The 26,998-nt window shown below is 39.5% G+C and overlaps 1 protein-coding gene and 1 non-coding gene across 3 annotated transcripts in view; one reads left to right on the top strand and one right to left on the bottom strand.

The window, feature by feature from the left end:
* The window catches only part of SMG6 (SMG6 nonsense mediated mRNA decay factor), a 251,682-nt gene that overhangs the window by 57,177 nt on the left and 167,507 nt on the right, over positions 1 to 26,998 (bottom strand). The gene's annotated exons all lie outside the window — the stretch shown is intronic.
* On the top strand, positions 4,230 to 4,331 carry LOC122908059. Its single transcript, XR_006384857.1, has one exon. It is a non-coding gene; the product is annotated as a U6 spliceosomal RNA (small nuclear RNA).

Genomic DNA, 26,998 nt, shown 5'->3' with positions numbered 1-26,998 from the left:
AGCCGAAGGCAGTGGCTTAACTCACTGAGCCACCCAGGTGCCCCGGCTTTGTAAATTTTTTAAAAAAGATTTATTTATGGGGCGCCTAGGTGGCTCAGTGGGTTAAGCCTCTGCCTTCAGCTCAGGTCAGGATCTCAGGGTCCTGGGATTGAGCCCCACATCAGGCTCTCTAATCAGCAGGGAGCCTGCTTCCCCCTCTCTCTCTGCCTGCCTTTCTGCCTACTTGTGATCTCTCTATGCCAAATAAATAAATAAAGTCTAAAAAAAAAAAAAGATTTATTTATTTTTGTGGGGTCAGGGAGCAGAGGGAGAAGGAGGGAGAATCCCGAACAGACCCTATGCTGAGCACAGAGCCCCACACGGGGCTCTATCTCACAACCCTAAGATCAGGACCTGGACTGAAACCAAGAGTCGGAACCTTAACCCTACCTAGGCACCCCAGCTTTGTAAATTTTTAAAGGCAATAAAAATATCAAAATGAAAAGAAAAGATTTGCCCTACTTAATTGAACCCATTGGCAAATCCCTCCAACAACGGGACGCCTGGGTGGCTCAGTTGGTTAAGCAGCTGCCTTCGGCTCAGGTCATGATCCCAGCGTCCTGGGATTGAGTCCTACATCGGGTTCCTTGCTCCGCAGGGAGCCTGCTTCTCCCTCTGCCTCTGCCTGCCACTTTGCCTGCCTGTGCGCGCTCTCTCTCTCTCTGACAAATAAATAAAATCTTTAAAAAAAAAAAATTCCTCCAACAACAAAGACACAAAGAAACACTAGTATCTTCTGCATATTTAAGTTTGGAATGCCTAAAGCACCATCTAAAAGAATAGCCCTCAAATTTTAATCAACAAATTGTAGGGCAAAAAATTCAGCAATTTCCACCCTACCTAATTTAATGAATGAAACGGTACTGCTTTTGTTGAATTAACAATGCAGACTCGAGAAGTAAACAATGAGAAAATCCAGAAACAACTGCTTCCAGAATCCCGAAGTACATTATTTGGGCCCAGCCCACTGACCACTACCCATACACACCACAGCACCAAACTAGAAAGTGTTCCTGCAGAAGGCTCAGTCTCTCTCCCACTCCAACTTTCTCATAGGATCCCCCAAATTATCATAGATTTAGACATCCTGCAACCCCTCTGCTGTGTCACACCTCCTTTGTCTTTTGCCCATGCTGTTCCTTCTACTTGGAACACTCTCTTCTCACTTGGCCTAGTTAACTTTCAGGAAGTCTTCCAAAGTCATTCTCCTTTTCCTCACTACAACCCATACTTCCACCAGGACTAAACCAAGTGTTCTTCTCTGTGCCTCCATGGTACTCAATGCATACCTCCCTCACGCCACTTACCACAATATATTTGGTCATCATTATTTGTGGATTTTGTATTTGTGAATTCAGCTACTTGCTAAAACTCATTAATAACACCAAAATCAGGGGCACCTGGGTGGCTCAGTCGTTAAGTGTCTGCCTTCGGCTCAGGTCATGATCCCAAAGTCCTAGGATCAAGCCCCACATCGGGCTCCCTGCTTGGTGGGAAGCCTGCTTTCCCCTCTCCTGCTCCTCTCTCACTGTGTCTCTGTCAAATAAATAAATAAAATCTTTAAAAAAAAATCATCAATGTGTTCAGTCAATAATACTTATTAGTGGTGTGGAAAGGGGTCTATTCTCCAGGAACTGTTCTAAGCACTAGAGATTAATACAGTAAATAAAAATAAAGTTAACACATTTTGGTGGGAGACAATAAATAAGCAAAGCAAAAACAAAAGCAAAAATCTATTGTCAGGTGATGGTTAAGTGCTAAGAAATAAAGTCCAGTAGGGGACAGAGTGTGGCTGGGGTAGAGTATTCCTTTCTATAGTTCATGGGAAAATAACTTTCTGATAAGGCTGACTCCTTAATAGAGATCTGAAGGACACAAAAACTAAACTATGCAATGAATGCAGTAGAAGTGCAGAGGGCCCAGAGTATGACTTGTCTGGCATGACTCAAGAATGAGTAGGCTGGTTTGGCCAGTGAGGAGTAAGCAATGAGGAGAGTGGTTGGGATGAGGTCAGAAAGGAAGGAGGCCCCAGTCAGGGCTTGATACTTCTTTCTGAGTGAGAGGAACCCTCTGGAGGAGCTTGGAACAGTAGTGTTAAATAATCCAACTTACATCTTAAAAGATCATTCTGATTGCTGTTTTGTGACTGTATGGAAGGGGCAAAGGTCAGAGTAAGCCTACTGTAACAGATTAAGGAAGAGAAAGGAACATTTTAATTTTAGACCAGGGTCGTGTTACTGTAAAGGAATTCTGCATGGTATTTTTATAGATTTATTTACTTGAGAGAGAGAGACAGACAGAGAGACAGACAGAGAGACAGAGAGAATGAGTGGAAGTGGCAGAGGGAGAGGGAAAGAGGGGGAGAGAGAGAGAATCTCAAGCAAACTCCTCCTTGAGCATGGAGCTTTATGTGGGGCTCGATCCCATCCCACGACCCTGAGATCATGACCTGAGCTGAAACCAAGGGTCAGACACTCAACCGACTACACCACCCAGGTGCTCCAGAGTCTACGTGAATTTAAAAGACAGAGTGATAGGACTGCTGAAGAGTCTGAAGGTAAAAACTGAGAGGAAGAGTCAAGAATGGCTCTCAAAGTAATGTACACTTTCCAAGTCACAGAAAAAGCAAAGCTGCTTCCCATTCTTTTTATAAAGTCAGCCAACCTAATATTCAAATATCCAAAGAATAAACAGCAAAGATAGAAAGGAGAGGCCAGGCCCACTATGGAAGTGGATGTAAATATCCTAAGTAAAATAACATCAAATCAAAATTAGCAGACCATTAAAATAAAACTCACTGAGTCCAAACAGAGTTTATCCCAATAAGAAATGGACAAGTCAAGTTTAGAAATTATATTTAACATATCACACAAAGAAAGAAGTGATTATTAATAGCATTTTATATTTTATATTTTATTTATTTTTAAATATTTTACTTATTTATTTATTTGACAAAGAGAGAGCACAAGTAGGGAAAGCAGCAGGCAGAGGGAGAGGGAGAAGCAGGCTCTCCCCTGCGCAGGGAGCTTGATGTGGGGCTCAATCCCAGGACCCTGGGATCATGACCTGAACCAAAGGCAGATGGCTAACTGACTAAGCCACCCAGGTGCCCCATTTTAATAAAAATGCATCTGTCAAAACTTCAGCATACTTTTCTTTCCTTTTTTTTCTGAAACTCAGTAAAAAATAGAATAAAAAAAATAGAAACTCAGAAAAAAAAAAGAAACTCAGTAAAAAATAGAGAAACAGGGGTGCCTGGGTGGCTCAGTGGGTTAAAGCCTCTGCCTTCGGCTCGGGTCATGATCTCAGGGTCCTGGGATCGAGCCCCACATCGGGCTCTCTGCTTGGCAGGGAGCCTGCTTCCTCCTCTCTCTCTGCCTGCCTCTCTGCCTACCTGTGATCTCTGTCAAATAAATAAATAAATAAATATTAAAAAAAAAAAAGAGAGAAACACAGGTTGCCTAAATTGCTCAGTCAGTTAAGTGTATGACTTGGGCTCAGGCCATGATCTCAGGGTTCTGGGACTGAGGAGATGGCAGCAGAGGGGGTGGGCTTCCCACTCAGCAGGGAGTCTGCTATCCCTCTGCCCCTCCCCCTGCTCATCCCTTTGCCCCTCTCCCCGCTCGCACCCACCCTCTCTTAAAAAAATCTTAAAAATAAAAGAAAAACACTTCCTTAATATGCTAATTATCTTTTAAAATAACAGAAGCATTATGCAAATATTCAAAATACTAAAATATTCCTATTAAAATTTTGAAAACTCTATCACAGCATTATTATTTAAATGCATCTAGTTTCAGGTAAGGCAATGAGGCAGAAATCAGAATAAGATATATGACTACTGAAAAAAAGATTAACATTGTCATTAAAGTAAATATAATTAGAAAACCCAAAGTGATCAGCTAAAAAAAAAAAAAAAACACAACAATAAGAGAGTAGATGAGATAGCTAGATATAAATAAGTTAGCTTTTCCTAAGTACTATTTAGAAGATGTAAAGGGAAAAAATCCCATTCATTATTGTAAGAAAATTACCGAAAAAAATGTGAGATGTGAGACCTAAAGAAACTGATATGCAGAGTATACTTTGTTCTAATAAGAAAATTTATAACCATTTCAATTTTTTTCAAAGAAAATTTTAAAGGGAATGCCATGGTTAAGTGCTCCTGGCTAATCAAAATGCCATGAGAAGCGCTCATTTCAGTAGCACATATACTAAAATTGGAATGACAGAGAGATTAATGGTCCCTGCACAAGGAGGACAAACAAATTCATGAAGTGTTCCATGTTTTTTGTTGTATATTTCAAAGTTGCTAAGAGAATAATCTTGAAAGTTCTCATTACTGGGGCACCTGGGTGGCTCATCTAATTAAGTGTCTTGCTCCTGATCTCAGCTCAGATCTTGATCTCAGGGTGTTCAAACCCCGAGTTGGGATCCATGCTGGCTACAGAGACTACTTAAAAAAAAGAAAAAGTTCTCCTCAAGAAAAAAAATATGTGACTATACGTGATGGATGCTAGTAGACACAGTGACTACTTTACATATATTATTGAATAATCACATTGCACACCTGAAACTATTATAATGTTACCTGTTAATTGTATCTCAATAAAAAAAGTATCATGAGGATTTGGGGGAAGGGGAGTTAATAGAACTTAAAATATTCTGAAGTTTGCATAAAGTATATGTAGGTGGAAAAAGCCAAAGGAATATTGAATCAAATATTAAAAAAGGGTGTGTGTAAAGTCACATCACTAATATTAAAACATATCACAAAGCTACAGTAACTCAAACAGTAAAGTTGTTTCAAGAATATACAAACATAAAACAGCTGAGAAAGAAAATAGTATGCATGTCTATATATCTACACATATTCTAGTAGAGCATATATACAGCTCATATATGATGAAGAGTATCTTTTATTTAAATAAGGACAGAATAAATTATCTGATAAATGACAGTAAGACCGTTAGTAAACTACTTTAGAAAATTTAAGTTAGATCTCTATCTCACATCATTCAGCACAATAAATTCCAGATAATAGGTTTTTTTTAAAGATTTTATTTATTTATTTGACACAGAGAGAGAGACAGGGAAAGAGGGAACACAAAAAGGGGGAGTGTGAGAGGGAAAAGCAGGCCTCCCCGCTGAGCAAGGAGCCTGATGTAAGGCTCAAACCCAGGACCCTCGAATCATGACCTGAGCCGAAGGCAGATGCTTAACCACTGAGCCACCCAAGGTGCCCCTTCAGATAAAAGTTTTAATTATAATAATTTTTCAAAAGGTAAAATAATAAGAACAATAAGTCATCTAATTGGAGGCTAGGAAGACTTCTGTAAGCATAAAAACAAATTTCATAAAGGGAAAATGGAAAGTTGACTACATAAAATTGTAAATCATTTGCATTTGAGAAAATTCCATAGATAATGGAAGGTAAGTGACAAGCTATATAAAAATATTTTCAATATAGGACACCTGAGTGGCTCAGTTGATTAAGCAACTGCCTTCGGCTCAGGTCATGATCCCGGGATCCTAGGTTCAAGTCCCACATCAAGTCCCAGCAGAGCAGAGGGAGCCTGCTTCTCCTTCTCCCACTTCCCCTGCTTGTGTTCCCCCTCTCTCTCTGTCAAAGAGATAAATAAAATCTTTAAAAAAGTATTTTCGGGGCGCCTGGGTGGCTCAGTGGGTTAAGCCGCTGCCTTCGGCTCAGGTCATGATCTCCGGGTCCTGGGATCGAGTCCCGCATCGGGCTCTCTGCTCAGCGGGGAGCCTGCTTCCCTCTCTCTCTCTCTCTGCCTCTCTATCTACTTGTGATCTCTGTCTGTCAAATAAATAAATAAAAATCTTAAAAAAAAAAAATTTAAAAAAAAAAGTATTTTCAATATAAATGACTGAAAAAAAGTTACAACCCTTGCTAAAAAAGCTTTAAAAAAACCGTAAGTGAAAAATATTCTAATAAATGGGCAAAGAATATGACAAGATAACTCCCTAACAAAGATATACAAATGTCAATGTTCAAAAGTACCTGAGGATTCCTCTTTTAAACATTTTCAAAGTCAGCTTATTAGTTAGAGCGGTAATTTTCATTATGTCAAAGATCCATTTCAGATCACATTTCCTGCAGGTAACAATGATAAACTCAGGGCAAAATTATTAAAACAAATACCTAAGGCCCTAGAGAGTGAACCAAAACAGGCAAGATTTGAAAGGGGTACTGATACTCAGAAGAAGGAGCTGGGAAAGTTAACTTTACCTCCTCCTCCCAACTTACAGGTTTAGGGAAGGCATCCCATACAGGACGACACAAAGTCTGTGGAAAAATCCATAGTCTTTAATAGATAAAGAAATAGAGGGCAAAGTTTGGGACAATCATAGCTGCTAGAAAATAAGTGAGGAAATCCTATAAAGGATGGAGTCAGAGAGGAGGTCCCATATTCTGCATACACATAATGATTAAATTTCTGGCTGACTTTTCAATGATGCGTGCACAGATTTAATGTAATATAAATGAATTAATGTAAGTTAAGAAACCAGACAAACCAGATGGATGTTTGACTTGCAGTTTGAGCCCAACCAATTGAACTGCCAGCTAAGATAAAGCATCAACCTTCTCTGGAGGAATAAAACAGAATCCATGGGACATTTACAGCTCCAGGATAAAATCTAAAATTACTCAATATACAAAGAAACAGGAAAATGTGACCTATTCTCAAGAGAAAATACAGTAAATGGAGACCAACTTCGAAACGACACGAATTGCTGTTAATTCAAATTAGAATTGCTGTTAATTAGAATTAACAGCAAGACTGGCAGAGAAGTTATCATAACTGTGCTCAATGAAATAAAGGAAATTGACTGAAATAAATGAAAAGACAGGAAATCTCTGCAGAGAAACAGAAAATATGAAAAAGAACCAAATGGAAAGTCTAGAAATGAAAAATACCACCAATATCTGAAGAAAGAAAGTCACTGGATGGACTTAAAAGAAAATGGAGATGACAAAGACGTGAGTAAATTCAGTCAGAACAATGGAAATAAGCCAATCTGAAGAACAGAGAGAAAAAAAATTAATTAAGCCTTTGAGATTTGGAAGACAATAGTAAAAGGCCTAACGTATGTGAAACTAAATCCCAGAAGCAAAAGGGAGAGCTTGGAACAGGAAAGAAAATTTATTTATTTATTTTATTTAGTTACAATGTCTAAGTTTCCCCAGTTTAGTGAAAGACAATTTATAGATTCAAGAATATAGCAAACCTCAAGCAGGATAAATACAAAGAAAATCATTCTTAGAAGACATTTAATAGTCAAACTACTGAAAATGTTGAAAGCAGCCACAGGATACAGAGAACATTAAAAAAAAAAAAGGTCGGATCTTTTATTTTATTTATTTGACAGAGAGAGACACAGAGAGAGAACGCAAGCAGGATTCCCACTGGGTAGAGAGCTCAACAAGGGACTTGATCCCAGGACCCTGGGATCATGACCTGAGCTGAAGGCAAATGCTTAACCAACTGAGTCACCCAGGTGCCCAAGAAAACAATTTTTCTACCCTCTAAGTTAAAACAGAAACACAGATCTGGGGGTGCCTGGCTGACTCAGCAGAACTTGGGACTACTGATATTGGGGTCATGAATCTGGGCCCCACATTGGGAGTAGTTTACTTTAAAAAAATAATAAATAAAATATAAATCTGTATAAAGCAAAAATCATAACATTTTACAAATGGTGCTGGGAAAACTGGATAACCACATGCTAAAGAATTTAGCTAGATCCCTAACACCAAATACAAAAATTAACTCAGAATGGATCAAAGAGCTAAACTTGTGAACCAAAACTAAAACTCTTAGAATAAAACATAGGGGAAAATCTTCATGACATTGAGGGTGCCTGGGTGGCTCAGTGGGTTAAAGTGTCTGCCTTTGGCTCGGGTCGTGATCCCAGAGTCCTGGGATTGAGCTCCACACTAGGCTCTCTGCTCAGCAGGGAGCCTGCATCCTCCTCTCTCTCTCTCTCTCTGCCTGCCTCTCTGCCTATCAGGATCTCTGTCTGTCAAATAAATAAATAAAAGCTTTAAGAAAAAAAAATCTTCAGGACATTGGATTTGACAACATTTTATTGCATATGACACCAAGAGCACATGCAACAAAAGAAAAAAAAGATAAAATGGCAAATTTTGTTATGTATATTTTACTATATACCAAGAACATTATCACCATGGGCTTTAGTGTTATTCAAAAATTTTTCTAATATTAAATTAGTAGGAATAAAGTTTGCATGTCTTTGAAGCAAAACCAACAAAACAACCCCATAACATTGTCATGTGGGGTTTATAATATATGTAGTATGTTACATACATATGTATGTTATGATATATACTATCTAGCAACCATAATAATAAAATACAGAGCTACTAATAACTAGAACTGTATGGTTACAAGGTTTTTATGTGTTATGGGAAGTGGTACAATAGTAACTCTAATTAGTCTGAAAAGTTAAGGATGTTTGCTATAATCTACAGAGCCAAAACTAAAAAAAACGTAAACAGATATAACTAAAAGCTAATGAGTAAGTTAAAATGGAATTCTTTTTTTTTAAAGATTGTATTATTTGAGAGAGAGAGAGAGAACACGTGCCTGGACAAGCAGGGGGAGGGGCAGATGGAGAAGCAGACTCCCTGCTGAGGAAAGGAGCCCGATGCAGAACTTGATCCCAGGACCCTGGGATCATGACCCAAGCTGTAGGCAGAGGCTTTAACCCACGAGCCACCCAGGCGCCCCCCACCCCCCACCCCACTGATAGATTTTTAAATATTAAACAACCTTCCCTTACTTGAATAAACCTTACTCTTGCCAGTATTTTGGTAAGGAACTTTGTGTCAGTGTTCATGAGAGATACTTATAATTATGCTGTTGTCATATCTTGTCAGGTTTTGGCATTAGAGCTATGCTAACCTCATTAAATGTCTTAAGAGTATAACTTCCTATTCCTCCATTTTCTGAAAGAGTTTACGTAATATTGGTGTTAATTCTTCCTTAAATGTTTGATAGAATTTACTGGTAAAACCTCCTTGGCCTAGAGTTCCTATGGGAAGTTTTTGATAATGAATTCTGTTTATTTAATTTATATAATTATTCATATTTTCTGTTTTATCTTGTATCAGTTTGGGTAAGTTGTAGGTTTCAAGGAATTTGCCCATTTCATCTAAGTTGTCAAACTTGTTGGTATAAAATGGTTCATAATTGTTACTGATTCCTAATTTATTTTTTTAAAGATTTCATTTATTTATTTGACAGAGATCACAAGTAGGCAGAGAGGCAGTCAGAGAGAGGGGGAAGCAGCCTCCCACTTGAGCAGGGAGCCCGATACGGGACTCGATCCCAGGACCCCAGGATCATGACCCAAGCTGAAGGCAGAGGCTTTAGCCCACCAAGCCACCCAGGCACCCCTCAATTCCTAATTTAATTCCATTGTGATCATAGATCATTATTCAGCCCTTGTAAATCTATTGAGGCTTGGTTTATGGAGTAGTACATTTCTGTCTTGAAGAACATACTGTATGTACATGAAAAGAATGTATTGCATAGTTACTACATATAGTGATTTATAAATATCAATTAGATCAAGTGATTTATAAGTATCAATTAGATCAAGGTGATTGATAGTGTACCGATCCTCTGTGTCTTTTTTTTTTTTTTTTTAGATTTTATTTATTTGAGAGAGAGAGCATGCATGCACGTGAACAGAGGGGAGCGGCAGAGGGAGAAGCAGACTCCCCACTGAGCAGGGAGCCCAATGCGGGACTCAATCCCAGGACCCCGAGATCATGGCCTGAGCCAAAGGCAGACCCCTGACTGAGCCACCCAGGCACCCCTTCCTGGATCCTCTCTGTCTTTAATAGTATTTTATCTGGGTGCTCTGTTAGTTTCTGAAAGAGGAGTATTAACATCTCCAAGTATGATCGTAGATTTTTTTCTTTATTTTTATTTTTTTTAAATGTTTAAATTTTTTTTTTTAAGATTTTATTTATTTATTTGACAGAGGGATCACAAGTAGGCAGAGAGGCAGGCAGAGAGAGAGAGAGAGAGAGAAGAGGAAAGCAGGCTCTCCGCTCAGCGGAGAGCCCGATGCGGGACTCAATCCCAGGACCCTGGGATCATGACCTGAGCCGAAGGCAGCGGCTTAACCCACTGAGCCACCGAGGCGCCCCGATTTTTTTTCTTTAATTCTATTAATCTGCTTCCTATATTTTGGTTCTCTATTATTAGCACGTACACAATTATGACAATTTTATCTTCCTGATGACTTGACTGTTTTATCATTGTGAAAAGTCCTTCTTATCTCATATCCTCTATCACTTATCTTTGGTAATACTTTGCTTTGAAATCTGTTTTTTCTGATATTAATATCACCCCTCCAGCCTTCTTATGTTTATTATTTGCATGGTATATCTTTTCCCATCCATGTGCTTTTAACCAGTCCGTGTCTTTACATATAAAATGTGTCTTTTGGCGTACCTGAGTGGCTCAGTCTATTTTTGGCTCAGGTCATGATCCCAGAGTCCTGGGATCAAGCCCCACACTGGGCTCCCTGCCAGGCGGGAAGCCAGCTTGTCCCTCTCCCACTCCCCCTGCTTGTGTTCTCTTAGTTGCTATGTCTCTCTCTGTCAAATGAATAAATTAAATATTTTTAAAAAAGAAATAAAATGTGTCTTTTATTGACAACATATAATTGGTCTTAGTTTTTTTTTTGTTGTTGTTGGTTTTGTTTTTTGTTTTTTAAAAAATATTTTATTTATTTATTTGACAGATAGAGATCACAAGCAGGCAGAGAGGCCGGCAGAGAGAAAGAGAGGAGAAAGCAGGCTCCCTGCTGAGCAGAGAGCCCAATGCAGGGCTCCATCCCAGGACCCCGGGGTCATGGCCTGAGTAGACGCAGAGGCTTTAACCCATTGAGCCACCCAGGTGCCCCTAATTGGTCTTAGTTTTTAATCCATACCAACAATCTCTTCTTTTTAATTGGGGTAATTTAGTTTATTAATATTTGATGTAATTATTCTTATGGTTGAGTTTAGACTTATAGTTTTGTTATTTGTTTTGTTTGCCCTTTCTGACTTTGTTCCTCCATTTTGTACCTTTTATACCTCCTTTCCTGACTTCTTTTAGATTACTTGAATTTTTTTTGGATTCCATTTTAGGGACACCTGGTGGCTCAGTTGGTTAAGCATTGGGTTCTCTGCTCAGTGGGGAGCCTGCTTTCCCCTCTCTCTCTGCCTGCCTCTCTGCCTACTTGTGATCTCTGTCTGTCAAATAAATAAATAAAATCTTAAAATAAAATAAAATATCCATCAGTGAGATGCTGGGTGGCTCAGCTGGTTAAGTGACTTTGGCTTTGGCTTAGGTCATGATCCTGGAACCAAGTCCCATATCTGGCTCCTTGCTCAGCAGGGAGACTGCTTCTCCCTTTGCCTGATGCTCCCCCACCCACGCTTGTGATCTAACAAATAAATAAATAAAATCTTTTAAAGAAATAAGGTTGACTGCTTCTATTAAAAATAAATAAAAATCCATCAGTGACTCTTAAAACTTACTAATGGGAAAACAATCAACCCAATTAAATGGGCAAAAGATCTGAAAATACACCTCACTGAACAAGATATACAGATGGCAAATAAGCACATGAAAAGATGTTCAGTATCATGAGCCATTAAGGAACTGCAAACTGAAACAAAAACAAGATACCACTACATGGCTATGACAATGGTTAAAATCCGAAACTCAGACACCATCAAATGCTAGAAAGGATGTGGAGCAACAGGAACTTTCATTCATTGCAGGTAGGGTGCAAAATGGTATACCTACTCTGGAGGCAGTCTAGCAGTTTCTTACAAAGCTAAACATGGTTTTATCATATGATCTAGCAATTGCCAGATTTTGGTAAAATTAGGTATTTATCCAGAGGTGAAAACATATTCACACAAAATTCCACACACAAAAAGAGCAGCTTTATTTATAATTTGGAGTGGCTTCATCCATAACTTCCAAAACCTGGTTGCAATCAAGATGTCCTTCAACAGGTGAATGGATAAACAAACTGTGGTACATCCATACAATGGAATATTATTCAGGAATATAAAGAAATGACCTGGGGTGCCTGGGTAGCTCAGGTCATGATCTCAGGATCATGGCTTTTCAAAAGAAAAAGCCATAAACAAACACTGAACTCTAGTTAATAACACATAGCATGCTGAAGGATTTAGGGAAAATGTATTGATGACATAGATCAAAAAGAAATTGATGAAAAGGGCACCAGGTTGGTTTGGTCAGTAGAGCATGCAACTCCTGATCTCAGGATTGTGAGTTTGAGTTCCATTTTGGGTCTAGAGATTACTTAAGAAAATTGAAAAAAAAAAAAAAAACCCCACAACAAATTGATGATGGATGTACAGGGAGATGTACAAATACATGATAAAGCAAGTATAATAAAAGGAGAATGACAGACTCTAGATGCTAGGATAAGTGAGTTCACTGTAAAAGTCTTTCAATTTGTGGGCGCCTGGGTGGCTCAGTGGGTTAAAGCCGCTGCCTTCGGCTCAGGTCATGGTCTCAGGGTCCTGGGATCGAGTCCCGCATCAGGCTCTCTGCTCAGCGGGGAGCCTGCTTCCTCCTCTCTCTCTGCCTGCCTCTCTGCCTCCTTGTCAAATAAATAAATAAATAAAAATCTTAAAAAAAAATTCTTTCAATTTGTAGTATAAAAAAAGGTTGGAAATCAGTTATATCACTAAAAAATAAAAAGACTATGTACCTTTGGATGCAGTGGACAGGGTTGTTTGGGTTAAAGAAAATCTCTATTCCTGTTGCCTTCCCTAAATAGTTGCCTCACTAGCTATTAAGGAAAACATGTAAGTGTCAGAATGCTGGTTTTGCCACCTAAAACAAGTCTTCAGCTGCTTCTGCCATAACATTGGGTCTTATATAAACCCCCAAAATTTGAAAGGCCAAAAATGTTCAAAATGCAGAGGCAGTTTCAATACCCTGAGGCAGGACTGGGAATTGAGAGATAAATTTGGCTCTAGCACTGGGTAGAGAGGAGGCAATGGTTAATCTAAGCTAGAAGTGACTGATCACTTAGAGTCTTTGCAGCTCCAACAGTTAGTTCTGTGTCTGGATGTCAGCCCCACATACTGGCTTAAAAACCTCAAGAAACTAGAAGATCTCACCAGTGGGATCAGCCAGAGCAGCTGAAACACATCCCTGTAAACAATAAATGTTTATCTGGGCAGATAACCTGGCAGATAGCCGCGTCCTGATCTTAGGTAACTTGAAACCCCACAACGGGAGGCTGAACACAGAGGGGTCCCTTACCATTGCCACACGGGTAGGGAGGCAGAAATGGAAGGTGGTCCTGGCTCCTACTACAAGAGAGGCAGCAGGAAGCCACTCTGCAAATGCCAGCTTCTTTTCTACTGAGCCATGGCCAGATTCCCTTAAACAAAGAGGGTGGGGACAGAGAAGTCAAGTCAACCAACGCTAAACAATGCCACCGCATAAAGCTGGCTGTTACACCATAGCCCTGAAGGTATGAGGAGCTCTGGCGTATTTGGCTGCTGCCACAGGAACCACACTGACTGAGGGCTTCCCCAGGCCTGGGTGGGAGTCTCATCACTGACTCCGGCCACACACACAGGCTCAGTCGCCACCTTGGTCAGTGGCAAACAGCTGCTGAGAGGGGAGAGGCAGACCCAGGGGTACTGTGATCTGCACAGCTCAACATGCCACTTTCAGACAAGATTCATTAAGAGCCATATGGCTGAAACCCCACAAAGGTACCAGGTGAAAGGGAAAGAGGCGGCTGGAAGAAAGGAATGGAAGTATGTTGACGGGATAGAGATTCCTTTTACTGGTAACGGTCTCTGCAAACAATTTTACTACTAGTTCTGAAAAACCCATTCCCTAACAGAGAGACTAAATCTTGGCCTTGGTTATTCCTCCGATCTATATGCTTCTGTCCACACTCCTCTTGGGAAGGGAGACGACAGGGAAGTGGAACCCACAGTTTGCCTAAAGGGAAGTTCAGCTCTCATTCAGCAGACTATGGCTGAGTTCTCTTCCAGGGAAGAGAAAGGAGTTAGTTTAACAAAGGCTTTTTGCTCTGAAATAGTAGCAAAGCTAAATCCTGCAGAATAATAAGGGTGTGGATCTGGGATGGAACTTAAAGAGGGTAGGACTGCATGTGTGTGTGTGTGTTTTTGTTCATCTGGTTTTTCTGCGGGACAGGGGGAGGGTGCCAAGCCATTCTTTTGACTTCATTCGCACTTATAGCTGCTTTATAATCATTTCCTGAAAACACAGTAGGAAGAGAGTGGTATTTGCTCACCCCACCCTCCATCTAACACTGGCCCAGCAATCCAACTATGTGCTTTAAACTGAGACAAGGCCAGCTTTTTGCCTTTGGCAGCACTGAAGGCCAGACATTACCAGCACTCCTGTGAACAGCTCAAGGCTCCACCCAAATAAGACTGCACACACTGAAATCCAAGAGGAATATCATTCCAGCATAATAATCCAGGAGAGAGAAGAGAGCTGAGGAGGCTGGGTGGGACAGTTGGGACACTTCTAAGTTCTGATACCAGAACACCCAAGTGGTTAGTACTTGGCATTTTGGTAGACTGGTGATAGGTCAATTCCAGTGTGGGAAAACCCAAATTCTGTAATAAATAACTTATCTCTGTACAAGAAGAGGGGTGAGAATAAGGGTAGGGTGTAGACTATAGGGCAATAAGGTGGAGGACCATTTTTAGAGAACTGGGTAGCTGCTGAGCTGAGCTAGTCTAATTCTGAATACACAGGGATGTTCCAGCCTCTTCTAAGGAGAAGCTGATGCAGAGTGATTATGGGCAGGCCAGGATATACAAGCTCCATTTTTGGTCTAAGGTTGACTGGAGGACTCCTCTGCAGGAGAGTCATAACAGAATGCTTAAACAAAACACCACAAACCTTCTGCTCCTGACTGTCCAAGGCCAAAGGCATCTTCTTCCTAGAAAATTGTGTCTGACAGCCTTTTGATTTTAAGACTCCCAATTTTATTTACTGAGTTTTCCTGTTTACTCCAAGAAGATTTACAGAACTCCTAGGGAGTCTTTAGAGAGAAGATAGGGAACGGGGTGTCAGGGAGACTGTTAGGAAGAATAAAGGACCTACCACTTTTGTATTTTATCATTATTTCTTACCTGGCAGGAAAAAGAAATGGAGAGGGTAAGGAGTTTCCTAGTATGACAACCTAAATGTTCACTGTTTGAAAATGGAATTGGATATACAACAATGCCTAAAGGCATTTTTGTTGTTGCCATAAGAACAAAGTGATGAATAAAGTATAGGTGCTTTAATATAATCATCATCTTCATTTAGGGAGGGAATTTCTTTTAAAATATGTACCCCATTTAGGGTATCATCATCTCTGCTATTATGGAAATAGGAAAAGGCAGAAGTTCCATTTTGGCCAGAGGCAGAGTTTGTTTTTCTGCTAATTTTTTGAAAGTAATAGGTTCTCTTTGGTTCCAGAGGAAGGTGGGCATTTCCAAAAGGAAAACAGAAAAGGAGACAGCGATCACCTGGAGGAACCTAAACTATCCTATGTACAGGTCTCTCTAACCATGCTTTCCATATGGTGCAGTTATCGGGAGACCAGTGATGGTTCAGATGCTACAAAGTTTCTTTAGATATTACTGTAGTAGTTCAATGTTTTAGAAAGAATACAAAACTACAGTAATCAAAACAGGGTGGTATTTTTATAGACATACAGACTCGTAGAACGTAATAGAGAACCCAGAAATAAACTTTCACTTACATGATCAATCGATTTTTGACAAAGGTGCCAAGACCATTCAATGGGGAAAGGAGAGCTGTCAACAAATGGTGCTGTAAAGCTGAATATTCCTATGCAAAAAACCGAAGTTGGACCCCTACCTTAATACCATATTAAAAATGAACTCAAAATGGATCAAAGACCTAAATGTAACAGCTAAAACCAAAATATTCTTTTTTTTTTTAAAGATTTTATTTATTTGACAGAGAGAGAGATCACAAGTAGGCAGCGAGGCAGGCAGAGAGAGAGGGAGGAAGCAGGCTCCCTGCTGAGCAGAGAGCCTGATGCAGGTCTTGATCCCAGGATCCTGAGATCATGACCTGAGCCGAAGGCAGAGGCTTAACCCACTGAGCCACCCAGGTGCCCCAAACCAGAATATTCTTAAAAGAAAGTACAGGGGGAAATTTTCATGACCCTCGATTTGGCAATGATTTCTTGGATCTGACACCAAAAGCATAGCCAACAAAATAAAAAACAAATAAAATGGGACTTATCCTCTTCAGGTAAGGGAAACAAAAGCAAAAATAAATTACTGGAACTACACCAAAATAAAAAGCTTTTGCACAGTGAAGAAAACCATCAGCAAAATGAAAAGGCAACCTACTAAATGGCAGAAGATATCTGCAAATGATACATCCAAAAAGGGGTTAATATCCCAAACATATAAAGAATGTACATAACACCAAACAAAAACCCCACCCAAATAATCTGATTAAAAGATGAACAGAGGACCTGAATAGACATTTTCCAAAGAAGAGATACATATAGCAAATAGATGAAAAGATGCTCAATATCACTCATCATCAGGAAAATGCAGATCAAAACCACAATGAGGTATCATGCTACACCTGGCAGAATGGCAAGTATCAAAAACGTAAGAAATAACAAGTGTTGGAGAGGATATGGAGAAAAAGGAACCTTTATGCACTGCTAGTAGGAATGTAAACTGGTGCAGCCACTGTGGAAAACAGTGTGGCAGTTCCTCAAAAAATTAAAAACAGAAATATCATATGATCCAGTAATTCTACTACTGGGCACTTACCCAAAGAAAACAAAACACTAATTTGAAAAGATATATGCACCCCTATGTTTATTTCAGCATTATTTCCAACAGCCAAGGAATGGAAGCAATGTAAGCATCCACTGACAAATGAATGGATAAAGAAGATATGCTACACATACACGATGGAATACTACTCAGCCATTAAAAAGAATGGGATCTTGCCATATGAAACAACGTGGATGGACTGAGGATATTATGCCAAGTGAAATAAGCCAAGACAAAGACAAATACCATATGATTTCACTTACACGTGGAATCTAAAAAAGCAAACAAAAAAATAAATTATAAAAGCAAAAACAGACTCATAAATAAACTGGTGGTTGCCAAAGGGAAGGGGATGGAGGATGGGCCAAAAAAGGGTGAAAGGAAGTGGAAGGTACAGGCTTCTTTCCAGGTATGGAATAAATAAGTCACAGGGATGAAAGGTACAATATGAGGAATGTAGTCAATGATACTGTAATAGGGCTGTATGGTGACAGAGGATAGCTAAACTTGTAATGAGCTCAGCATACAGAGCGGTCAGAGCTGTTGAATCATTATGTTGTATACCTGAAACTAATGTAACATTATGTGTCAACTATACTTCAATAAAAAAATAAAAGAAAAAGATTTTAATTAAAAACATCTGCATATCAAAGGACACTCTCAACAGAGTGAAAAGACAACCCACTGAATGGGAGAAAATATTTGCAAACCATGTGTCTACTAAGGGAGGGATGCCCAAAATATATAAAGAACTCCTACAACTAAACAACAAAACAACAAATAATTTGATTCAAAAACAGGCAAATGACTAGAAAAGACTTTTCTCCAAACAGACAAATGGCATAAGCATGTAAAAAGATGTTCAACATTATTATTAGGGAAAGGCAAACCCAAACACAATGAGATAGCATTTCACACCTATTAAAAATGCCTGTTAGGAAGAAAACCAGAAAATACGGTTTTGGGGAAGACAGAGAAATAAGAATCCCTGTGCATTACTAGTGGAAATGTAAAATGATGCAGCTACTGTGGAAAATAGTTTGGTGGTACACTAAATTTTACATTTAAAAATGGCTAAAATGTGGGGCACCTGGGGGGCTTAGTCATTAAGCATCTGCCTTCAGCTCAAGTCATGATCCTAGGGTCCTGGGATCAAGCCCTGCATCAGGCCCCCTGCTCACCTGGAAGCCTCCTTTCTCCTCTCCCACTCCCCCTGCTTGTGCTCCCTCTCTCCCTGTCTCTGTCAAATAAATAAATAAAATCTTTAAAAAAATTTTTTTAAAAAGGTTAAAATGTTAAATTGCACGTTACGTATATTGTACCACAGTTTAAAAAAAAAAAATGCGGGACGCCTGGGTGGCGCAGTTGGTTAAACGACTGCCTCCGGCTCAGGGCGTGATCCTGGAGTCCCGGGATCGAGTCCCACATCAGGCTCCCAGCTCCATGGGGAGTCTGCTTCTCCCTCTGACCTTCTCCTCGCTCATGCTCTCTCTCACTGTCTCTCTCTCAAATAAATAAAATAAAATCTTAAAAAAAAAAAAATGCTTTAAGTCATCTCCTCAGAATGCACTGGCCACATTTCAAGTGCTCAATAGCCACATGTGACTGGTGGTACCATACTGGACAATGCAGAGTAGAACATTTCCAACACTGCGGAAAGGCCCGTGGGACAGTGCTGCTCTAGAACTACATGGAAGACTTGCTGATCCTATTTAAAGTAGCACTGCTTTATGTGCTGCCTCTAGCTGCTTTATCCTTCCTTCCATACACTCACCTAATAGTCTCTCTAACTACTGTAAACTACCTTAATATTATCAATTTGAAAGTTTACAATATTACTTCACAAGTGCCATTTCCTTTACTATTCAAAACAATTGAGGGGGCTGGTGGTAGTATTCCTTTTTCTTAGGTGTAAAAACTAAGGTCCATACTTTTTGTGTGTGTGTGTGTTTTTTTTTTAAGATTTTAAAAATTTATTTGATGGAGAGAGAGACAGCGAGAGAGGAAACACAAGCAGGGGGACTGGGAGAGGGAGAAGCAGGCTTCCCCACTAAGCAGGGAGCCTGACGCAGGGCTCGATCCCAGGACCCCAGGATCATAACCTGAGCTGAAGGCAGACGCTTAATGACTGAGTTACTTGGGTGCCCCATAAGGTCCATAGTTTTATAAATGGGGTTGGGATGCAAACTCTTGGTTTTGAATTGTGGTTTGTTTTTTTGTTTTTTTTTTAAGATTTTATTTATTTGACAAAGACAGATAGTGAGAGAGGGAACAAAGTAGGACCAGTGGGAGAGGGAGAAGCAGGCTTCCCCACCAAACAAGGAGCCTAACTCGGAGCTCGACCCCAGGACCCCGGGATCATGACCTGAGCCAAATGCAGACGCTTAACTGAATTATTTTCTTTTCACCTCTACATCACACTGCCTCTCCAAGAGATCTGTCATTTTCATCACACAGACATCACCAAAAAGCATCCACTCAGCTGCATATGATAATATCGGAGAGGCTGTACATAGGTGGTCTTCACTCCTTAGGGGTGTCCAACCTAAACATGTATCCCCAAAGGCTTCCTTTTCCAACCTCCCCCATTTTAATCATCAGTAGCTAAAATTTTTTAGTTATTTAACCTCAAAATTTTGCCAAAATATTCAATTCTCTCCTCCTTTAACCCAGTTATTTTTAAACAACCAACCAAGTCAGACTGTAATGTGCCCTCATATCCACGCTTTCCCTTTTGTTACTATGGATCCTATTCTGAACTAGATTGTCTTTAGTATAATCTTAGACAATACACTAAGAAATGGCCTCTTGCTTGTACTTTTCCTCCCCTCCTAAACGTTGCCACCAGATTATCCTTTGTATTTCCAATTCTGTTATGCTATTCCCTTCCCCAACATTTTATTCTTATATAAAAACATTTAAAAAAAAACATTTTTTAAGTATAAAGTATTTTTTAATACTTTCAAAACTGATTTCCAATAAATCCTCACTAAGGTAAGGTTTTCCTTTTAGTGCAGCACACTCATATTTGTATTCCCTTAACACAATGGATGGTATAAAGCATGTAGCTGTCGCTCAAATAATATGCACAGAAAAAATAAATGGCATGCAGGCAAAATAAAAACACTTAAGAAAATGAATGAAAAACAAGATACACTGCCCATGAAAAAAGTTAAGTAAGGTCAAGAATATGTTCTTTTGGGAGATGGGAGAGTAAGTTTAAGAACACACAGCTATTTTAGGAAGGAATTGATAGTTCTACATTAGAGATTTATTAATGGGGGCACCTGGGTGGCTCAGTTGTTGGGAGTCTGCCTTTGGCTCAGGTCATGATCCCGGGGTCCTGGGATTGAGCCCCGCATCTGGCTCCTTACTCAGTGGGAAGACTGCTTCTCCCTCTGCCATTTCCCCCTGCTTATATTTCCTCTCTCACTGACTCTCTCCCTGTCAAATAAATATTTTAAAAAAATTTATTAATGTATATCCCCATTTTTTAGTTTAGGTTTTTTTAATTTGAGAGAGAGAGAGAAGGAGCAAGTGGGGGGGAGCAGAGAGAGAGGGACAAGCAGACTCTGTGTGGAGTGTGGAGACTGATGTGAGGCTCGATCCCACGACCCCCCGAGATCATGAAATGAGCCGAAATTGAGTCACTCAACTGACCAATTCATCCAGGCACCTCCACTCCCCATATTAATAGGTCAAAAAAGGAAGACCATATGATCATCACCAGGTGAAGAAAAAATATTTAATAAAATTTAGCCCCTACTCACCGGAGTCTGCTTTTCCCTTTCCCTCTGCCTCTGCTCATGCTCTATCTCTCAAATAAATAAAATCTTTCTTAAAATTTTTAATTTAATTTTTTTTTAAAGATTTTATTTATCCACTAGAGAGAGAGAGAGTAAGAGAGAGCATGAGAGGGGAGAAGGTCAGAGGGAGAAGCAGACTCCCCGTGGAGGTGAGAGCCTGATGTGGGACTCGATCCTGAGACTCTGGGATCATGACCTGAGCCAAAGGCAGTCACGTAACCAACTGAGCCACCCAGAAACCCCAAATCTTTTTTTTTTTTTTAAGGGAATAGCCTTAAACTGATGAAAGATTATCAGAATCTATGGCAAAGAGCAGATTTAAATGACACGACTTTAGAAGCATTGCTATTAACGGCACCTGGGTGGCTCAGTGGGTTAAAGCCTCTGCCTTTGGCTCAGGTCATGATACTGGGTCCTGGGATCGAGCCCCGCATCGGGCTCTCTGCTTAGTGGGGAGCCTGCTCCCTCCTCTCTCTCTGCCTACCCCTCTTGTCTGCTTGTGATCTCTATCTGTCATATAAATAAATAAAATCTTTAAAAAAAAAGAGTAAAGTTTTCTCTTATTATGGCAACTATGATCAGAACAAATAATAGTAGAATTGGTAGAAGATCAACAGAATAAACAGCACTCACAGTCATACCATTAATAGTCAACTGGAAAATATAAGCTATTCAACTGTTTTCTGTTTTTTTTCTTGTTAAATTTTATTTAGGGGCGCCTGGATGGCTCAGTCCTTAGTGTCAGCCTTCAGCTCAGGTCAAGATCCCAGAGTCCTGGGATTAAGCCCTGCATCTGGCTCCCTGCTCAGTGGGTAGCCTGCTTCTCCCTTCCCACTCCCCCTGCTTGTCTTCCTTCTCTCGTTTTGTCCCTCTCTGTCAAATAAATAAATAAAATCTTAAATTTTTTTTTATTTATTTGAGAGAGAAAGTACATGAGTGTGGCACAGGGACGGGTCTGGAGAGCAAGAATCTCAAGCAGGCTTTGCACTCAGCACAAAGCAGGACATGGAGCTTGATCCCATGACTCTGAGATCATGAACTAGCCAAAATCAAGTTGAATGCTCCACTGACTGAGCCATCCAGGTGCCCCAGCTGTGTAAGTGTTTTTATGGAAAAGATTATAAAATACCCTAAAACAGCATAAAAGAAGACCTGAATTAAATTAGTATATCATGTTCATGGATGGAAAGACTTAATATTGTAAATAAATATGGCAATAAATAAATAAATATTGCAATTCTCCCCAAATTCATCTTTGAATGCAATGCAATTACAAATAAAATCCCTACACTGGTTCTAGTGGATTTGGAAAAGCTGATCTCACCCGGAAAAAGGACTAGAAGAGTCAAGATATTTCTGTAAAACAAGAAAAAGGTCGAGATTTACTCTCCTAGTTTTAAAGATTTATAAACCATAATGGTGGTACTGACTGGACCAATGGATTAATGAATAGAACAGAGAACCATGAAACTGACCCACATATAGGGAAACCTGATTTATAAAAATAAATTCCAGACAGATCAAAGATGTAAATGTATAAAGTAAAATAAAACTTTAAGAAGAAAAAAATGTAGGTATATATTCCTTGTGACCTCAGGGTAGATAAGGCTCTCTTCCCACCCCTTCTCCCCCTGCCCTGTAGAATTGTAATTCTTCTTGTTGACAGTTTAACCTAACAACAAAGTGGTTTTTAAAAAAAAGATCAAATGACAAATCTTATACAGAGATGAAAGTAACCCTTTGCCCTAACAAATTACAAGCCTTGGCCTATTATTAGGGCAATTGATTTTTCTATATAATAAAACTTAAAGCACATTTGCTATTAAATGTATTCCAGTGGACTTATTTAAATTTTTTAAATTTTGGAATATTTCAAACATACACAAAAGTAGAGACTATTATAAGTAAATCTGACTACCACCCAGCCAGCTTCAACACATGACCAGTATTATATGCACATCTAGGAAGAATTTTTTTTTTAAAAAGATTTTATTTATTTGACAAAGAGTGACAGCAAGAGAGGAAACACAAGCAGGGGTAGTGGGAGAGGGAGAAGCAGGCTTCCCGCTGAACAGGAAACCCGACACAGGACTCGATCTCAGGACCCTGGGATCATGACCCGAGCCAAAGGCAGATGCCTTACAACTGAGCCACCCAGGCATCCTAGGAGGAATTTCTTAAATAAGATATAAGGCATGAAGGAACTAATCGATAAATGTCAGAAAAAGAATTTCTATTCAAATGCAAACACTATAAGTGAATTTAGAAGATAAATTACAGATTGGAAGATTTGCAGAGCACATAGCTGACAAAGGATTCATATCCAAACCTTCAAATAAATAAGAAGCAATCAGAAGAAATAAGGAGAGAAAATGGGCAGAGAATATGAACATGGAATTCAAAGAGGAAATTCAAATGGCTAATAATAAATGAAGAAATGTTTAACCCCTTTACTAAGAAAAATGAAAAATAAAACAAGATCATACTTAAAACCCATCAAATTGGCAAAAATAAAAACTTTAGAAACATCTGGTGTAGATGAGAATGTAGAAAAGTAAAAACTCATATACTTTTATAGGTAGTGTAAACTGGTATGATCACCTTGAAAAGCCATTTGGCAATAGCTAGCAGAGGTGATGGTAAACATACCTTACAATGCAGCAATTCTGCTCCTAGATATATTTTCTTAGAAAAAAAATCCTGTATTAGTACAAAGAAAGCACAGTATTGTTGGTAGCGGTAAAAAAAATGTGCATCTGTAAGACAGAGATCAATAAATTGTGGTATATTCATATAATGGACTATTATATATCAATTAAAATTAAAGAAGCAGAACTACGCACATTAACATGGATAAATCTAGAAGCTATAATATATAGTAAGAAAAGCAAAGTAGATGACAATCACAATAGGTCATGTGCATAAAATTGAAACGTGCAAAATAATGTTATTTATGGGGCGCCTGGGTGGCTCAGTGGGTTAAAGCCTCTGCCTTCAGCTCAGGTCATGATCCCAGGGTCCTGGGATCGAGACCCACATCGGGCTCCCTGCTTCTCGGAGGGCCTGCTTCCTCCTCTCTCTCTGCCTGCCTCTCTGCCTACTTGTAATCTCTGTCAAATAAATAAATGAAATCTTAAAAAAAAATATTGTTTATGGATATATTTTGGAGTATATATATGTTTATATAAATATATATAATATACATATGTAATAGATAATTACTATCCTGAATTCATTGTATCTGTGTATCTCTATATAGAGATTATATATGTATATATGTATTATATTATATATTCTATTATGTATATGTATGTATGTTATATATACACACATATATGTATATACATATATATGTATATTATCTATCTATCTATCTATATAAAGATACACAGATACAATGAATTCAGGATAGTAGTTACCTTTAGGGAAGGAGAAAGAAATGGAATCTAAGAGAGATACAGAAGGAGTTTCAACAATATCTGTAATGTATTATTTCTTTTATTCATTTTGTTTTCATTTTTCAAAGATTTTATTTATTCATTCATTTGAGAAAGAGAGCAGGGGGAGGAGCAGAGGGAGAGGGACAAGCAGACTCCATGACAGGGCTCAATCTCATTCAGGTCAGGATCATGACCTGAGTTGAAAACAAGAGTGGGATGCTCAACCGAGCCACCCAGGAGCCCCTGTATTATTTCTTTTGAAAATAAGTGGAATCTACCCAGGTGTTTATTGACTATTATATTTTTCTTTACGTAAGGATTTCCTAAAAAACGAAAAATCCCTTAAACAAGTGCACCGAGATCAGGATAAGTTACCAAGATAGTTCTGTGTTGCAGAAGGGTGGAGATTAGCCTCTGCTTGTGACACCATTCACCACTGGTTCCACTTTAAGGGTGGTAAAACTAAAGCTCCAAGTGGAAGGTGCTATAACAGGTTATCTGATGGATTCTATCCACTTCCACACTCAGTCAAATTGTGCCACTTTATTTCCTTCTCGGTATTTGACATAAGCTAGATTTATTTAGCTTATTTTTGGGTTTTTAAAATATTTATTTATTTATTTGAGAGAGCCAGCACACAAGCGGGGGAAGGGGCAGAGGGAGAGGGAGACAGAATCCCAAGCAGACTCCCCGCTGAACATGGAGTGGGACTCAGGGCTTCATCTCATGACCCCAAGGATCATGACCCAGTTGAAACCAAGAGTCAGACACTCAACCAACTGAGCCACCCAGGAGCCCCTATTTAGCTTATTTCTTTACTTGATTACTCTCCATCTCCCTTTAACTAGAGTGTAAGTTCCATGAGGTAGGAGATAGTATCTGTCTCATTTACTACAGAATTCCTAGTACATGAATACTGCCTGGGAAACAGTGAGTGGTCAATAAATACCTAATGATAAATGAATATTAGGAGTCAAGCCTACCAGAGTAAATTAAGGGAAGATGTCTAACTCTTCAGAGAAGCCCAGGCTACTTCCTGCTGTAAATTCAAGTACTAATCTCTGTGAGGCATCCATGTGGAAGAAACCAGCCACAGCTACAGCTAGAACACTGAATCAGGGGGAATGGAGTGAAGAAAAAATACAAAATTATATTTGGAAACAAAATTTCTATTAACAAGATATAGAAACTTCAAACCTCTGGATTATCTACAGATACCTATTACTCAGCACGATCATTTTATATGAGTTCCAACATGACTTCAGGGATGTGAACCTAAATAAAGCATATCACTTAATCCCCTTTCCCAGGTTCAGGTTTAGGACAAGAACAGAAGAAGAAAGAGAACAGGGAATGGAAAACAAGAAGTCACATCAAATGTATTGCTTTTCACACAGTTTCTGAGTAATCCTGAGGAGGAGAATGCATGCCTATAAGAGGTATCTGGAAAGGCTCCTCCTCTGGGCTGTGGTGAAGGCTACCATTCACCTTTAGGTAATTACGGCACTTCCCGAAGAGGCCCTATAGAGTAACAGTGGTTCAAATGGGCTCTGGGATTAGACTTCTTGGGCTTGAATTCTGACTCTGCCATTTACTACCTGTGCAACCTTGGGCAAGTCAATTAATGGTACCTCAGTTTCTTAAACACAAAATGGAGGCTAATAATGGTACCTACTGAACAGGCTTGTGAGGATTAAATGTTTTCATACATGTAGAGCTCTTAGGATAATACCTAAGACATAGCAAGTCCTCAATAAATGCTTAAATTCTTTGAAAAAAACCTGCTTATTCTGGAGATTTGGATGACTAAATCATGAGCTAATGAAACAGAGACAACACAAAACACTGGGAAAGCAGCAGACCAAAACGTAAAATGCCTGTTGGGGCAGAGACTGCCAGTTACCTCCCAATACCCAGTTTCCTTGTCTTCAGTAAAAGAACTTTGATTTTTACCTGGGCACATTTCTGTCTAATTAGGTGACTATATTTCCTAGCTTCTCTGCACCTAGGGTAGCCACGTGACTGAGACATCAGCAGAAGTTTTTTATGTAAAACCTCAAAGAAATCTTTTTGAAAGTCTGAGGGGGATCCTTTCCATCCTCCTCCTCCATGATGCTGCACACTGATGCCCTAGAGGGCAAGCTGGGATGGGCTACATCCTGGGATATTGGAATAGTGAGCCAGAAGAAGGCTCAGCATCTGCCAACTTGGGAAGCCCTCACACTAGCATTGGACTATTTCTTGACTGTGATGTGAGACAATAAAGTTTTTTTTTTTTTTTAAGATTTTATTTATTTATTTGACAGAGAGAGATCACAAGTAGGCAGAGAGGCAGGCAGAGAGAGAGAGAGGAGGAAGCAGGCTCCCTGCTGAGCAGAGAGCCCGATGCGGGACTCGATCCCAGGACCCTGAGATCATGACCCGAGCCGAAGGCAGCGGCTTAACCCACTGAGCCACCCAGGCGCCCGAGACAATAAAGTTTTATGCGTGCAGGACTTTGTAGCTGGGGTTCATATTCACTTGAACCTAACAATGTATCTGGGTTCTGACCTATTATTATTATACAATTGCAGATACACTAGTCTTTAAATCTTTATTACTTATAAAATGTGAATAATATCTCATAGAGTTGTGGGAATCAAGTGAAATAATTATAAAAGCAGTATGTAAAATGATGACGTAACTGTTATCAATGGAAACAAGAGACTCAGAAAGAAAACACAGGTGTGATAATGACAGGTGGGAAACACAAAGATACAGACTTAGAGAAGGATTAGAAAAAGTCTAGGAGGGGCGCCTGGGTG

The sequence above is a fragment of the Neovison vison genome, chromosome 5 (genome assembly GCF_020171115.1).
Source record: "Neovison vison isolate M4711 chromosome 5, ASM_NN_V1, whole genome shotgun sequence".
NCBI classification, from domain to species: domain Eukaryota; kingdom Metazoa; phylum Chordata; class Mammalia; order Carnivora; family Mustelidae; genus Neogale; species Neogale vison.
The sequence above is the reverse complement of the archived record's forward strand: the minus strand, read 5'-3'. Positions and strand labels throughout refer to the sequence as shown.